Consider the following 10,000-nt stretch of genomic DNA (forward strand, 5'->3'; position numbering starts at 1 on the left):
CATTTAATGATGAATTGACTAAATGTCTGTTTTATCAGACTCACTTTGACTATATATGTTGTAGCAAGAGATTGTTTCTCGCTCACGGCCATACCAGCCTGGGTACGCCCGATCTCGTCTGATCTCGGAAGCTAAGCAGGGTCGTGCCTGGTTAGTACTTGGATGGGAGACCGCCTGGGAATACCAGGTGCTGTAAGCATTTTGTCCACGAGGGTGTGCTCTTGCACTATTTCATCAGCAACACTGCCTTGTAGTAAGCATTTAATGATGAATTGACTAAATGTCTGTTTTATCAGACTCACTTTGACTATATATGTTGTAGCAAGAGATTGTTTCTCGCTTACGGCCATATCAGCCTGGGTACGCCCGATCTCGGAAGCTAAGCAGGGTCGGGCCTGGTTAGTACTTGGATGGGAGACCGCCTGGGAATACCAGGTGCTGTAAGCATTTTGTCCACGAGGGTGTGCTCTTGCACTATTTCATCAGCAACACTGCCTTGTAGTAAGCATTTAATGATGAATTGACTAAATGTCTGTTTTATCAGACTCACTTTGACTATATATGTTGTAGCAAGAGATTGTTTCTCGCTTACGGCCATACCAGCCTGGGTACGCCCGATCTCGTCTGATCTCGGAAGCTAAGCAGGGTCGTGCCTGGTTAGTACTTGGATGGGAGACCGCCTGGGAATACCAGGTGCTGTAAGCATTTTGTCCACGAGGGTGTGCTCTTGCACTATTTCATCAGCAACACTGCCTTGTAGTAAGCATTTAATGATGAATTGACTAAATGCAGCTTCCTGCCTTTTTAATAGGATCAAATTTCCTTGTGTTTTCAATTAGCATCTGCCTTGTATTTATAAGACAAACAAGAATATTGTTGCTGAATGCAGCTTGTGTGTGCTTTGTGCTCCTTTGCCCTGTTCAAATGATGAAAGGAAATAAAGTTGGTATTTTATCCAACTACCTGTGCTAAAAAGTGATGGGAACAGTGTTTGTAATTTCTTCTACTTTTTCAGTGACACAAAGTTCAAGCTGCTTATCTAATTGGTGAAAATGCAATGTCTGTTTATCACACTCACTTTGAATATATATGTTGTAGCAAGAGATTGTTTCTCGCTTACGGCCATACCAGCCTGGGTACGCCCGATCTCGTCTGATCTCGGAAGCTAAGCAGGGTCCGGCCTGGTTAGTACTTGGATGGGAGACCGCCTGGGAATACCAGGTGCTGTAAGCATTTTGTCCACGAGGGTGTGCTCTTGCACTATTTCATCAGCAACACTGCCTTGTAGTAAGCATTTAATGATGAATTGACTAAATGTCTGTTTTATCAGACTCACTTTGACTATATATGTTGTAGCAAGAGATTGTTTCTCGCTTACGGCCATACCAGCCTGGGTACGCCCGATCTCGTCTGATCTCGGAAGCTAAGCAGGGTCGTGCCTGGTTAGTACTTGGATGGGAGACCGCCTGGGAATACCAGGTGCTGTAAGCATTTTGTCCACGAGGGTGTGCTCTTGCACTATTTCATCAGCAACACTGCCTTGTAGTAAGCATTTAATGATGAATTGACTAAATGTCTGTTTTATCTGACTCACTTTGACTATATATGTTGTAGCAAGAGATTGTTTCTCGCTTACGGCCATACCAGCCTGGGTACGCCCGATCTCGTCTGATCTCGGAAGCTAAGCAGGGTCGTGCCTGGTTAGTACTTGGATGGGAGACCGCCTGGGAATACCAGGTGCTGTAAGCATTTTGTCCACGAGGGTGTGCTCTTGCACTATTTCATCAGCAACACTGCCTTGTAGTAAGCATTTAATGATGAATTGACTAAATGCAGCTTCCTGCCTTTTTAATAGGATCAAATTTCCTTGTGTTTTCAATTAGCATCTGCCTTGTATTTATAAGACAAACAAGAATATTGTTGCTGAATGCAGCTTGTGTGTGCTTTGTGCTCCTTTGCCCTGTTCAAATGATGAAAGGAAATAAAGTTGGTATTTTATCCAACTACCTGTGCTAAAAAGTGATGGGAACAGTGTTTGTAATTTCTTCTACTTTTTCAGTGACACAAAGTTCAAGCTGCTTATCTAATTGGTGAAAATGCAATGTCTGTTTATCACACTCACTTTGAATATATATGTTGTAGCAAGAGATTGTTTCTCGCTTACGGCCATACCAGCCTGGGTACGCCCGATCTCGTCTGATCTCGGAAGCTAAGCAGGGTCGGGCCTGGTTAGTACTTGGATGGGAGACCGCCTGGGAATACCAGGTGCTGTAAGCATTTTGTCCACGAGGGTGTGCTCTTGCACTATTTCATCAGCAACACTGCCTTGTAGTAAGCATTTAATGATGAATTGACTAAATGTCTGTTTTATCAGACTCACTTTGACTATATATGTTGTAGCAAGAGATTGTTTCTCGCTTACGGCCATACCAGCCTGGGTACGCCCGATCTCGTCTGATCTCGGAAGCTAAGCAGGGTCGTGCCTGGTTAGTACTTGGATGGGAGACCGCCTGGGAATACCAGGTGCTGTAAGCATTTTGTCCACGAGGGTGTGCTCTTGCACTATTTCATCAGCAACACTGCCTTGTAGTAAGCATTTAATGATGAATTGACTAAATGTCTGTTTTATCAGACTCACTTTGACTATATATGTTGTAGCAAGAGATTGTTTCTCGCTTACGGCCATATCAGCCTGGGTACGCCCGATCTCGTCTGATCTCGGAAGCTAAGCAGGGTCGGGCCTGGTTAGTACTTGGATGGGAGACCGCCTGGGAATACCAGGTGCTGTAAGCATTTTGTCCACGAGGGTGTGCTCTTGCACTATTTCATCAGCAACACTGCCTTGTAGTAAGCATTTAATGATGAATTGACTAAATGTCTGTTTTATCAGACTCACTTTGACTATATATGTTGTAGCAAGAGATTGTTTCTCGCTTACGGCCATACCAGCCTGGGTAAGCCCGATCTCGTCTGATCTCGGAAGCTAAGCAGGGTCGTGCCTGGTTAGTACTTGGATGGGAGACCGCCTGGGAATACCAGGTGCTGTAAGCATTTTGTCCACGAGGGTGTGCTCTTGCACTATTTCATCAGCAACACTGCCTTGTAGTAAGCATTTAATGATGAATTGACTAAATGTCTGTTTTATCAGACTCACTTTGACTATATATGTTGTAGCAAGAGATTGTTTCTCGCTTACGGCCATACCAGCCTGGGTACGCCCGATCTCGTCTGATCTCGGAAGCTAAGCAGGGTCGGGCCTGGTTAGTACTTGGATGGGAGACCGCCTGGGAATACCAGGTGCTGTAAGCATTTTGTCCACGAGGGTGTGCTCTTGCACTATTTCATCAGCAACACTGCCTTGTAGTAAGCATTTAATGATGAATTGACTAAATGCAGCTTCCTGCCTTTTTAATAGGATCAAATTTCCTTGTGTTTTCAATTAGCATCTGCCTTGTATTTATAAGACAAACAAGAATATTGTTGCTGAATGCAGCTTGTGTGTGCTTTGTGCTCCTTTGCCCTGTTCAAATGATGAAAGGAAATAAAGTTGGTATTTTATCCAACTACCTGTGCTAAAAAGTGATGGGAACAGTGTTTGTAATTTCTTCTACTTTTTCAGTGACACAAAGTTCAAGCTGCTTATCTAATTGGTGAAAATGCAATGTCTGTTTATCACACTCACTTTGAATATATATGTTGTAGCAAGAGATTGTTTCTCGCTTACGGCCATACCAGCCTGGGTACTCCCGATCTCGTCTGATCTCGGAAGCTAAGCAGGGTCGGGCCTGGTTAGTACTTGGATGGGAGACCGCCTGGGAATACCAGGTGCTGTAAGCATTTTGTCCACGAGGGTGTGCTCTTGCACTATTTCATCAGCAACACTGCCTTGTAGTAAGCATTTAATGATGAATTGACTAAATGTCTGTTTTATCAGACTCACTTTGACTATATATGTTGTAGCAAGAGATTGTTTCTCGCTTACGGCCATACCAGCCTGGGTACTCCCGATCTCGTCTGATCTCGGAAGCTAAGCAGGGTCGTGCCTGGTTAGTACTTGGATGGGAGACCGCCTGGGAATACCAGGTGCTGTAATCATTTTGTCCACGAGGGTGTGCTCTTGCACTATTTCATCAGCAACACTGCCTTGTACTAAGCATTTAATGATGAATTGACTAAATGTCTGTTTTATCAGACTCACTTTGACTATATATGTTGTAGCAAGAGATTGTTTCTCGCTTACGGCCATACCAGCCTGGGTACGCCCGATCTCGTCTGATCTCGGACGCTAAGCAGGGTCGGGCCTGGTTAGTACTTGGATGGGAGACCGCCTGGGAATACCAGGTGCTGTAAGCATTTTGTCCACGAGGGTGTGCTCTTGCACTATTTCATCAGCAACACTGCCTTGTAGTAAGCATTTAATGATGAATTGACTAAATGTCTGTTTTATCAGACTCACTTTGACTATATATGTTGTAGCAAGAGATTGTTTCTCGCTCACGGCCATACCAGCCTGGGTACGCCCGATCTCGTCTGATCTCGGAAGCTAAGCAGGGTCGTGCCTGGTTAGTACTTGGATGGGAGACCGCCTGGGAATACCAGGTGCTGTAAGCATTTTGTCCACGAGGGTTGTGCTCTTGCACTATTTCATCAGCAACACTGCCTTGTAGTAAGCATTTAATGATGAATTGACTAAATGTCTGTTTTATCTGACTCACTTTGACTATATATGTTGTAGCAAGAGATTGTTTCTCGCTTACGGCCATATCTGCCTGGGTACGCCCGATCTCGTCTGATCTCGGAAGCTAAGCAGGGTCGGGCCTGGTTAGTACTTGGATGGGAGACCGCCTGGGAATACCAGGTGCTGTAAGCATTTTGTCCACGAGGGTGTGCTCTTGCACTATTTCATCAGCAACACTGCCTTGTAGTAAGCATTTAATGATGAATTGACTAAATGTCTGTTTTATCAGACTCACTTTGACTATATATGTTGTAGCAAGAGATTGTTTCTCGCTTACGGCCATACCAGCCTGGGTACGCCCGATCTCGTCTGATCTCGGAAGCTAAGCAGGGTCGTGCCTGGTTAGTACTTGGATGGGAGACCGCCTGGGAATACCAGGTGCTGTAAGCATTTTGTCCACGAGGGTGTGCTCTTGCACTATTTCATCAGCAACACTGCCTTGTAGTAAGCATTTAATGATGAATTGACTAAATGCAGCTTCCTGCCTTTTTAATAGGATCAAATTTCCTTGTGTTTTCAATTAGCATCTGCCTTGTATTTATAAGACAAACAAGAATATTGTTGCTGAATGCAGCTTGTGTGTGCTTTGTGCTCCTTTGCCCTGTTCAAATGATGAAAGGAAATAAAGTTGGTATTTTATCCAACTACCTGTGCTAAAAAGTGATGGGAACAGTGTTTGTAATTTCTTCTACTTTTTCAGTGACACAAAGTTCAAGCTGCTTATCTAATTGGTGAAAATGCAATGTCTGTTTATCACACTCACTTTGAATATATATGTTGTAGCAAGAGATTGTTTCTCGCTTACGGCCATACCAGCCTGGGTACGCCCGATCTCGTCTGATCTCGGAAGCTAAGCAGGGTCCGGCCTGGTTAGTACTTGGATGGGAGACCGCCTGGGAATACCAGGTGCTGTAAGCATTTTGTCCACGAGGGTGTGCTCTTGCACTATTTCATCAGCAACACTGCCTTGTAGTAAGCATTTAATGATGAATTGACTAAATGTCTGTTTTATCAGACTCACTTTGACTATATATGTTGTAGCAAGAGATTGTTTCTCGCTTACGGCCATACCAGCCTGGGTACGCCCGATCTCGTCTGATCTCGGAAGCTAAGCAGGGTCGTGCCTGGTTAGTACTTGGATGGGAGACCGCCTGGGAATACCAGGTGCTGTAAGCATTTTGTCCACGAGGGTGTGCTCTTGCACTATTTCATCAGCAACACTGCCTTGTAGTAAGCATTTAATGATGAATTGACTAAATGTCTGTTTTATCTGACTCACTTTGACTATATATGTTGTAGCAAGAGATTGTTTCTCGCTTACGGCCATACCAGCCTGGGTACGCCCGATCTCGTCTGATCTCGGAAGCTAAGCAGGGTCGTGCCTGGTTAGTACTTGGATGGGAGACCGCCTGGGAATACCAGGTGCTGTAAGCATTTTGTCCACGAGGGTGTGCTCTTGCACTATTTCATCAGCAACACTGCCTTGTAGTAAGCATTTAATGATGAATTGACTAAATGCAGCTTCCTGCCTTTTAATAGGATCAAATTTCCTTGTGTTTTCAATTAGCATCTGCCTTGTATTTATAAGACAAACAAGAATATTGTTGCTGAATGCAGCTTGTGTGTGCTTTGTGCTCCTTTGCCCTGTTCAAATGATGAAAGGAAATAAAGTTGGTATTTTATCCAACTACCTGTGCTAAAAAGTGATGGGAACAGTGTTTGTAATTTCTTCTACTTTTTCAGTGACACAAAGTTCAAGCTGCTTATCTAATTGGTGAAAATGCAATGTCTGTTTATCACACTCACTTTGAATATATATGTTGTAGCAAGAGATTGTTTCTCGCTCACGGCCATACCAGCCTGGGTACGCCCGATCTCGTCTGATCTCGGAAGCTAAGCAGGGTCGGGCCTGGTTAGTACTTGGATGGGAGACCGCCTGGGAATACCAGGTGCTGTAAGCATTTTGTCCACGAGGGTGTGCTCTTGCACTATTTCATCAGCAACACTGCCTTGTAGTAAGCATTTAATGATGAATTGACTAAATGTCTGTTTTATCAGACTCACTTTGACTATATATGTTGTAGCAAGAGATTGTTTCTCGCCTACGGCCATACCAGCCTGGGTACGCCCGATCTCGTCTGATCTCGGAAGCTAAGCAGGGTCGGGCCTGGTTAGTACTTGGATGGGAGACCGCCTGGGAATACCAGGTGCTGTAAGCATTTTGTCCACGAGGGTGTGCTCTTGCACTATTTCATCAGCAACACTGCCTTGTAGTAAGCATTTAATGATGAATTGACTAAATGCAGCTTCCTGCCTTTTTAATAGGATCAAATTTCCTTGTGTTTTCAATTAGCATCTGCCTTGTATTTATAAGACAAACAAGAATATTGTTGCTGAATGCAGCTTGTGTGTGCTTTGTGCTCCTTTGCCCTGTTCAAATGATGAAAGGAAATAAAGTTGGTATTTTATCCAACTACCTGTGCTAAAAAGTGATGGGAACAGTGTTTGTAATTTCTTCTACTTTTTCAGTGACACAAAGTTCAAGCTGCTTATCTAATTGGTGAAAATGCAATGTCTGTTTATCACACTCACTTTGAATATATATGTTGTAGCAAGAGATTGTTTCTCGCTTACGGCCATACCAGCCTGGGTACTCCCGATCTCGTCTGATCTCGGAAGCTAAGCAGGGTCGGGCCTGGTTAGTACTTGGATGGGAGACCGCCTGGGAATACCAGGTGCTGTAAGCATTTTGTCCACGAGGGTGTGCTCTTGCACTATTTCATCAGCAACACTGCCTTGTAGTAAGCATTTAATGATGAATTGACTAAATGTCTGTTTTATCAGACTCACTTTGACTATATATGTTGTAGCAAGAGATTGTTTCTCGCTTACGGCCATACCAGCCTGGGTACGCCCGATCTCGTCTGATCTCGGAAGCTAAGCAGGGTCGTGCCTGGTTAGTACTTGGATGGGAGACCGCCTGGGAATACCAGGTGCTGTAATCATTTTGTCCACGAGGGTGTGCTCTTGCACTATTTCATCAGCAACACTGCCTTGTAGTAAGCATTTAATGATGAATTGACTAAATGTCTGTTTTATCAGACTCACTTTGACTATATATGTTGTAGCAAGAGATTGTTTCTCGCTTACGGCCATACCAGCCTGGGTACGCCCGATCTCGTCTGATCTCGGAAGCTAAGCAGGGTCGGGCCTGGTTAGTACTTGGATGGGAGACCGCCTGGGAATACCAGGTGCTGTAAGCATTTTGTCCACGAGGGTGTGCTCTTGCACTATTTCATCAGCAACACTGCCTTGTAGTAAGCATTTAATGATGAATTGACTAAATGTCTGTTTTATCAGACTCACTTTGACTATATATGTTGTAGCAAGAGATTGTTTCTCGCTTACGGCCATACCAGCCTGGGTACGCCCGATCTCGTCTGATCTCGGAAGCTAAGCAGGGTCGTGCCTGGTTAGTACTTGGATGGGAGACCGCCTGGGAATACCAGGTGCTGTAAGCATTTTGTCCACGAGGGTTGTGCTCTTGCACTATTTCATCAGCAACACTGCCTTGTAGTAAGCATTTAATGATGAATTGACTAAATGTCTGTTTTATCTGACTCACTTTGACTATATATGTTGTAGCAAGAGATTGTTTCTCGCTTACGGCCATATCTGCCTGGGTACGCCCGATCTCGTCTGATCTCGGAAGCTAAGCAGGGTCGGGCCTGGTTAGTACTTGGATGGGAGACCGCCTGGGAATACCAGGTGCTGTAAGCATTTTGTCCACGAGGGTGTGCTCTTGCACTATTTCATCAGCAACACTGCCTTGTAGTAAGCATTTAATGATGAATTGACTAAATGTCTGTTTTATCAGACTCACTTTGACTATATATGTTGTAGCAAGAGATTGTTTCTCGCTTACGGCCATACCAGCCTGGGTACGCCCGATCTCGTCTGATCTCGGAAGCTAAGCAGGGTCGTGCCTGGTTAGTACTTGGATGGGAGACCGCCTGGGAATACCAGGTGCTGTAAGCATTTTGTCCACGAGGGTGTGCTCTTGCACTATTTCATCAGCAACACTGCCTTGTAGTAAGCATTTAATGATGAATTGACTAAATGCAGCTTCCTGCCTTTTTAATAGGATCAAATTTCCTTGTGTTTTCAATTAGCATCTGCCTTGTATTTATAAGACAAACAAGAATATTGTTGCTGAATGCAGCTTGTGTGTGCTTTGTGCTCCTTTGCCCTGTTCAAATGATGAAAGGAAATAAAGTTGGTATTTTATCCAACTACCTGTGCTAAAAAGTGATGGGAACAGTGTTTGTAATTTCTTCTACTTTTTCAGTGACACAAAGTTCAAGCTGCTTATCTAATTGGTGAAAATGCAATGTCTGTTTATCACACTCACTTTGAATATATATGTTGTAGCAAGAGATTGTTTCTCGCTCACGGCCATACCAGCCTGGGTACGCCCGATCTCGTCTGATCTCGGAAGCTAAGCAGGGTCCGGCCTGGTTAGTACTTGGATGGGAGACCGCCTGGGAATACCAGGTGCTGTAAGCATTTTGTCCACGAGGGTGTGCTCTTGCACTATTTCATCAGCAACACTGCCTTGTAGTAAGCATTTAATGATGAATTGACTAAATGTCTGTTTTATCAGACTCACTTTGACTATATATGTTGTAGCAAGAGATTGTTTCTCGCTTACGGCCATACCAGCCTGGGTACGCCCGATCTCGTCTGATCTCGGAAGCTAAGCAGGGTCGTGCCTGGTTAGTACTTGGATGGGAGACCGCCTGGGAATACCAGGTGCTGTAAGCATTTTGTCCACGAGGGTGTGCTCTTGCACTATTTCATCAGCAACACTGCCTTGTAGTAAGCATTTAATGATGAATTGACTAAATGTCTGTTTTATCTGACTCACTTTGACTATATATGTTGTAGCAAGAGATTGTTTCTCGCTTACGGCCATACCAGCCTGGGTACGCCCGATCTCGTCTGATCTCGGAAGCTAAGCAGGGTCGTGCCTGGTTAGTACTTGGATGGGAGACCGCCTGGGAATACCAGGTGCTGTAAGCATTTTGTCCACGAGGGTGTGCTCTTGCACTATTTCATCAGCAACACTGCCTTGTAGTAAGCATTTAATGATGAATTGACTAAATGCAGCTTCCTGCCTTTTAATAGGATCAAATTTCCTTGTGTTTTCAATTAGCATCTGCCTTGTATTTATAAGACAAACAAGAATATTGTTGCTGAATG

At 44.3% G+C, this 10,000-nt stretch overlaps 30 non-coding genes and 1 pseudogene across 30 annotated transcripts; all 31 read left to right on the forward strand.

Moving 5' to 3' along the window:
* The first annotated feature begins 80 nt into the window (after window positions 1–80).
* LOC123738108 (5S ribosomal RNA) lies at window positions 81–199 on the forward strand. Its single transcript, XR_006767400.1, has one exon. It is a non-coding gene; the product is annotated as a 5S ribosomal RNA (ribosomal RNA).
* A 139-nt stretch (window positions 200–338) lies between these two features.
* LOC123738208 (uncharacterized) lies at window positions 339–447 on the forward strand (annotated as a pseudogene).
* Window positions 448–586: 139 nt separating this feature from the next.
* LOC123738050 (5S ribosomal RNA) lies at window positions 587–705 on the forward strand. The gene has a single exon (XR_006767343.1). It is a non-coding gene; the product is annotated as a 5S ribosomal RNA (ribosomal RNA).
* A 409-nt stretch (window positions 706–1,114) lies between these two features.
* LOC123738075 (5S ribosomal RNA) lies at window positions 1,115–1,233 on the forward strand. Its single transcript, XR_006767368.1, has one exon. It is a non-coding gene; the product is annotated as a 5S ribosomal RNA (ribosomal RNA).
* Window positions 1,234–1,372: 139 nt separating this feature from the next.
* On the forward strand, window positions 1,373–1,491 carry LOC123738051 (5S ribosomal RNA). Its single transcript, XR_006767344.1, has one exon. It is a non-coding gene; the product is annotated as a 5S ribosomal RNA (ribosomal RNA).
* A 139-nt stretch (window positions 1,492–1,630) lies between these two features.
* LOC123738052 (5S ribosomal RNA) lies at window positions 1,631–1,749 on the forward strand. The gene has a single exon (XR_006767345.1). It is a non-coding gene; the product is annotated as a 5S ribosomal RNA (ribosomal RNA).
* Window positions 1,750–2,158: 409 nt separating this feature from the next.
* Window positions 2,159–2,277, forward strand: LOC123738170 (5S ribosomal RNA). The gene has a single exon (XR_006767434.1). It is a non-coding gene; the product is annotated as a 5S ribosomal RNA (ribosomal RNA).
* Window positions 2,278–2,416: 139 nt separating this feature from the next.
* LOC123738053 (5S ribosomal RNA) lies at window positions 2,417–2,535 on the forward strand. Its single transcript, XR_006767346.1, has one exon. It is a non-coding gene; the product is annotated as a 5S ribosomal RNA (ribosomal RNA).
* A 139-nt stretch (window positions 2,536–2,674) lies between these two features.
* On the forward strand, window positions 2,675–2,793 carry LOC123738245 (5S ribosomal RNA). Its single transcript, XR_006767462.1, has one exon. It is a non-coding gene; the product is annotated as a 5S ribosomal RNA (ribosomal RNA).
* A 139-nt stretch (window positions 2,794–2,932) lies between these two features.
* Window positions 2,933–3,051, forward strand: LOC123738126 (5S ribosomal RNA). Its single transcript, XR_006767418.1, has one exon. It is a non-coding gene; the product is annotated as a 5S ribosomal RNA (ribosomal RNA).
* Window positions 3,052–3,190: 139 nt separating this feature from the next.
* Window positions 3,191–3,309, forward strand: LOC123738182 (5S ribosomal RNA). The gene has a single exon (XR_006767435.1). It is a non-coding gene; the product is annotated as a 5S ribosomal RNA (ribosomal RNA).
* Window positions 3,310–3,718: 409 nt separating this feature from the next.
* LOC123738226 (5S ribosomal RNA) lies at window positions 3,719–3,837 on the forward strand. Its single transcript, XR_006767443.1, has one exon. It is a non-coding gene; the product is annotated as a 5S ribosomal RNA (ribosomal RNA).
* Window positions 3,838–3,976: 139 nt separating this feature from the next.
* On the forward strand, window positions 3,977–4,095 carry LOC123738089 (5S ribosomal RNA). The gene has a single exon (XR_006767382.1). It is a non-coding gene; the product is annotated as a 5S ribosomal RNA (ribosomal RNA).
* A 139-nt stretch (window positions 4,096–4,234) lies between these two features.
* LOC123738247 (5S ribosomal RNA) lies at window positions 4,235–4,353 on the forward strand. Its single transcript, XR_006767464.1, has one exon. It is a non-coding gene; the product is annotated as a 5S ribosomal RNA (ribosomal RNA).
* A 139-nt stretch (window positions 4,354–4,492) lies between these two features.
* Window positions 4,493–4,611, forward strand: LOC123738109 (5S ribosomal RNA). The gene has a single exon (XR_006767401.1). It is a non-coding gene; the product is annotated as a 5S ribosomal RNA (ribosomal RNA).
* A 140-nt stretch (window positions 4,612–4,751) lies between these two features.
* Window positions 4,752–4,870, forward strand: LOC123738030 (5S ribosomal RNA). Its single transcript, XR_006767324.1, has one exon. It is a non-coding gene; the product is annotated as a 5S ribosomal RNA (ribosomal RNA).
* Window positions 4,871–5,009: 139 nt separating this feature from the next.
* LOC123738054 (5S ribosomal RNA) lies at window positions 5,010–5,128 on the forward strand. The gene has a single exon (XR_006767347.1). It is a non-coding gene; the product is annotated as a 5S ribosomal RNA (ribosomal RNA).
* A 409-nt stretch (window positions 5,129–5,537) lies between these two features.
* LOC123738076 (5S ribosomal RNA) lies at window positions 5,538–5,656 on the forward strand. Its single transcript, XR_006767369.1, has one exon. It is a non-coding gene; the product is annotated as a 5S ribosomal RNA (ribosomal RNA).
* Window positions 5,657–5,795: 139 nt separating this feature from the next.
* On the forward strand, window positions 5,796–5,914 carry LOC123738055 (5S ribosomal RNA). Its single transcript, XR_006767348.1, has one exon. It is a non-coding gene; the product is annotated as a 5S ribosomal RNA (ribosomal RNA).
* Window positions 5,915–6,053: 139 nt separating this feature from the next.
* Window positions 6,054–6,172, forward strand: LOC123738056 (5S ribosomal RNA). The gene has a single exon (XR_006767349.1). It is a non-coding gene; the product is annotated as a 5S ribosomal RNA (ribosomal RNA).
* Window positions 6,173–6,580: 408 nt separating this feature from the next.
* On the forward strand, window positions 6,581–6,699 carry LOC123738027 (5S ribosomal RNA). The gene has a single exon (XR_006767321.1). It is a non-coding gene; the product is annotated as a 5S ribosomal RNA (ribosomal RNA).
* Window positions 6,700–6,838: 139 nt separating this feature from the next.
* LOC123738023 (5S ribosomal RNA) lies at window positions 6,839–6,957 on the forward strand. The gene has a single exon (XR_006767317.1). It is a non-coding gene; the product is annotated as a 5S ribosomal RNA (ribosomal RNA).
* A 409-nt stretch (window positions 6,958–7,366) lies between these two features.
* Window positions 7,367–7,485, forward strand: LOC123738227 (5S ribosomal RNA). The gene has a single exon (XR_006767444.1). It is a non-coding gene; the product is annotated as a 5S ribosomal RNA (ribosomal RNA).
* A 139-nt stretch (window positions 7,486–7,624) lies between these two features.
* On the forward strand, window positions 7,625–7,743 carry LOC123738087 (5S ribosomal RNA). Its single transcript, XR_006767380.1, has one exon. It is a non-coding gene; the product is annotated as a 5S ribosomal RNA (ribosomal RNA).
* A 139-nt stretch (window positions 7,744–7,882) lies between these two features.
* On the forward strand, window positions 7,883–8,001 carry LOC123738193 (5S ribosomal RNA). Its single transcript, XR_006767436.1, has one exon. It is a non-coding gene; the product is annotated as a 5S ribosomal RNA (ribosomal RNA).
* A 139-nt stretch (window positions 8,002–8,140) lies between these two features.
* Window positions 8,141–8,259, forward strand: LOC123738057 (5S ribosomal RNA). The gene has a single exon (XR_006767350.1). It is a non-coding gene; the product is annotated as a 5S ribosomal RNA (ribosomal RNA).
* A 140-nt stretch (window positions 8,260–8,399) lies between these two features.
* LOC123738031 (5S ribosomal RNA) lies at window positions 8,400–8,518 on the forward strand. The gene has a single exon (XR_006767325.1). It is a non-coding gene; the product is annotated as a 5S ribosomal RNA (ribosomal RNA).
* A 139-nt stretch (window positions 8,519–8,657) lies between these two features.
* LOC123738059 (5S ribosomal RNA) lies at window positions 8,658–8,776 on the forward strand. Its single transcript, XR_006767352.1, has one exon. It is a non-coding gene; the product is annotated as a 5S ribosomal RNA (ribosomal RNA).
* Window positions 8,777–9,185: 409 nt separating this feature from the next.
* LOC123738132 (5S ribosomal RNA) lies at window positions 9,186–9,304 on the forward strand. Its single transcript, XR_006767424.1, has one exon. It is a non-coding gene; the product is annotated as a 5S ribosomal RNA (ribosomal RNA).
* Window positions 9,305–9,443: 139 nt separating this feature from the next.
* On the forward strand, window positions 9,444–9,562 carry LOC123738060 (5S ribosomal RNA). The gene has a single exon (XR_006767353.1). It is a non-coding gene; the product is annotated as a 5S ribosomal RNA (ribosomal RNA).
* A 139-nt stretch (window positions 9,563–9,701) lies between these two features.
* LOC123738061 (5S ribosomal RNA) lies at window positions 9,702–9,820 on the forward strand. Its single transcript, XR_006767354.1, has one exon. It is a non-coding gene; the product is annotated as a 5S ribosomal RNA (ribosomal RNA).
* Window positions 9,821–10,000: the final 180 nt, after the last annotated feature.

Source organism: Salmo salar, unplaced genomic scaffold (genome assembly GCF_905237065.1).
Source record: "Salmo salar unplaced genomic scaffold, Ssal_v3.1, whole genome shotgun sequence".
Lineage (NCBI taxonomy): Eukaryota > Metazoa > Chordata > Actinopteri > Salmoniformes > Salmonidae > Salmo > Salmo salar.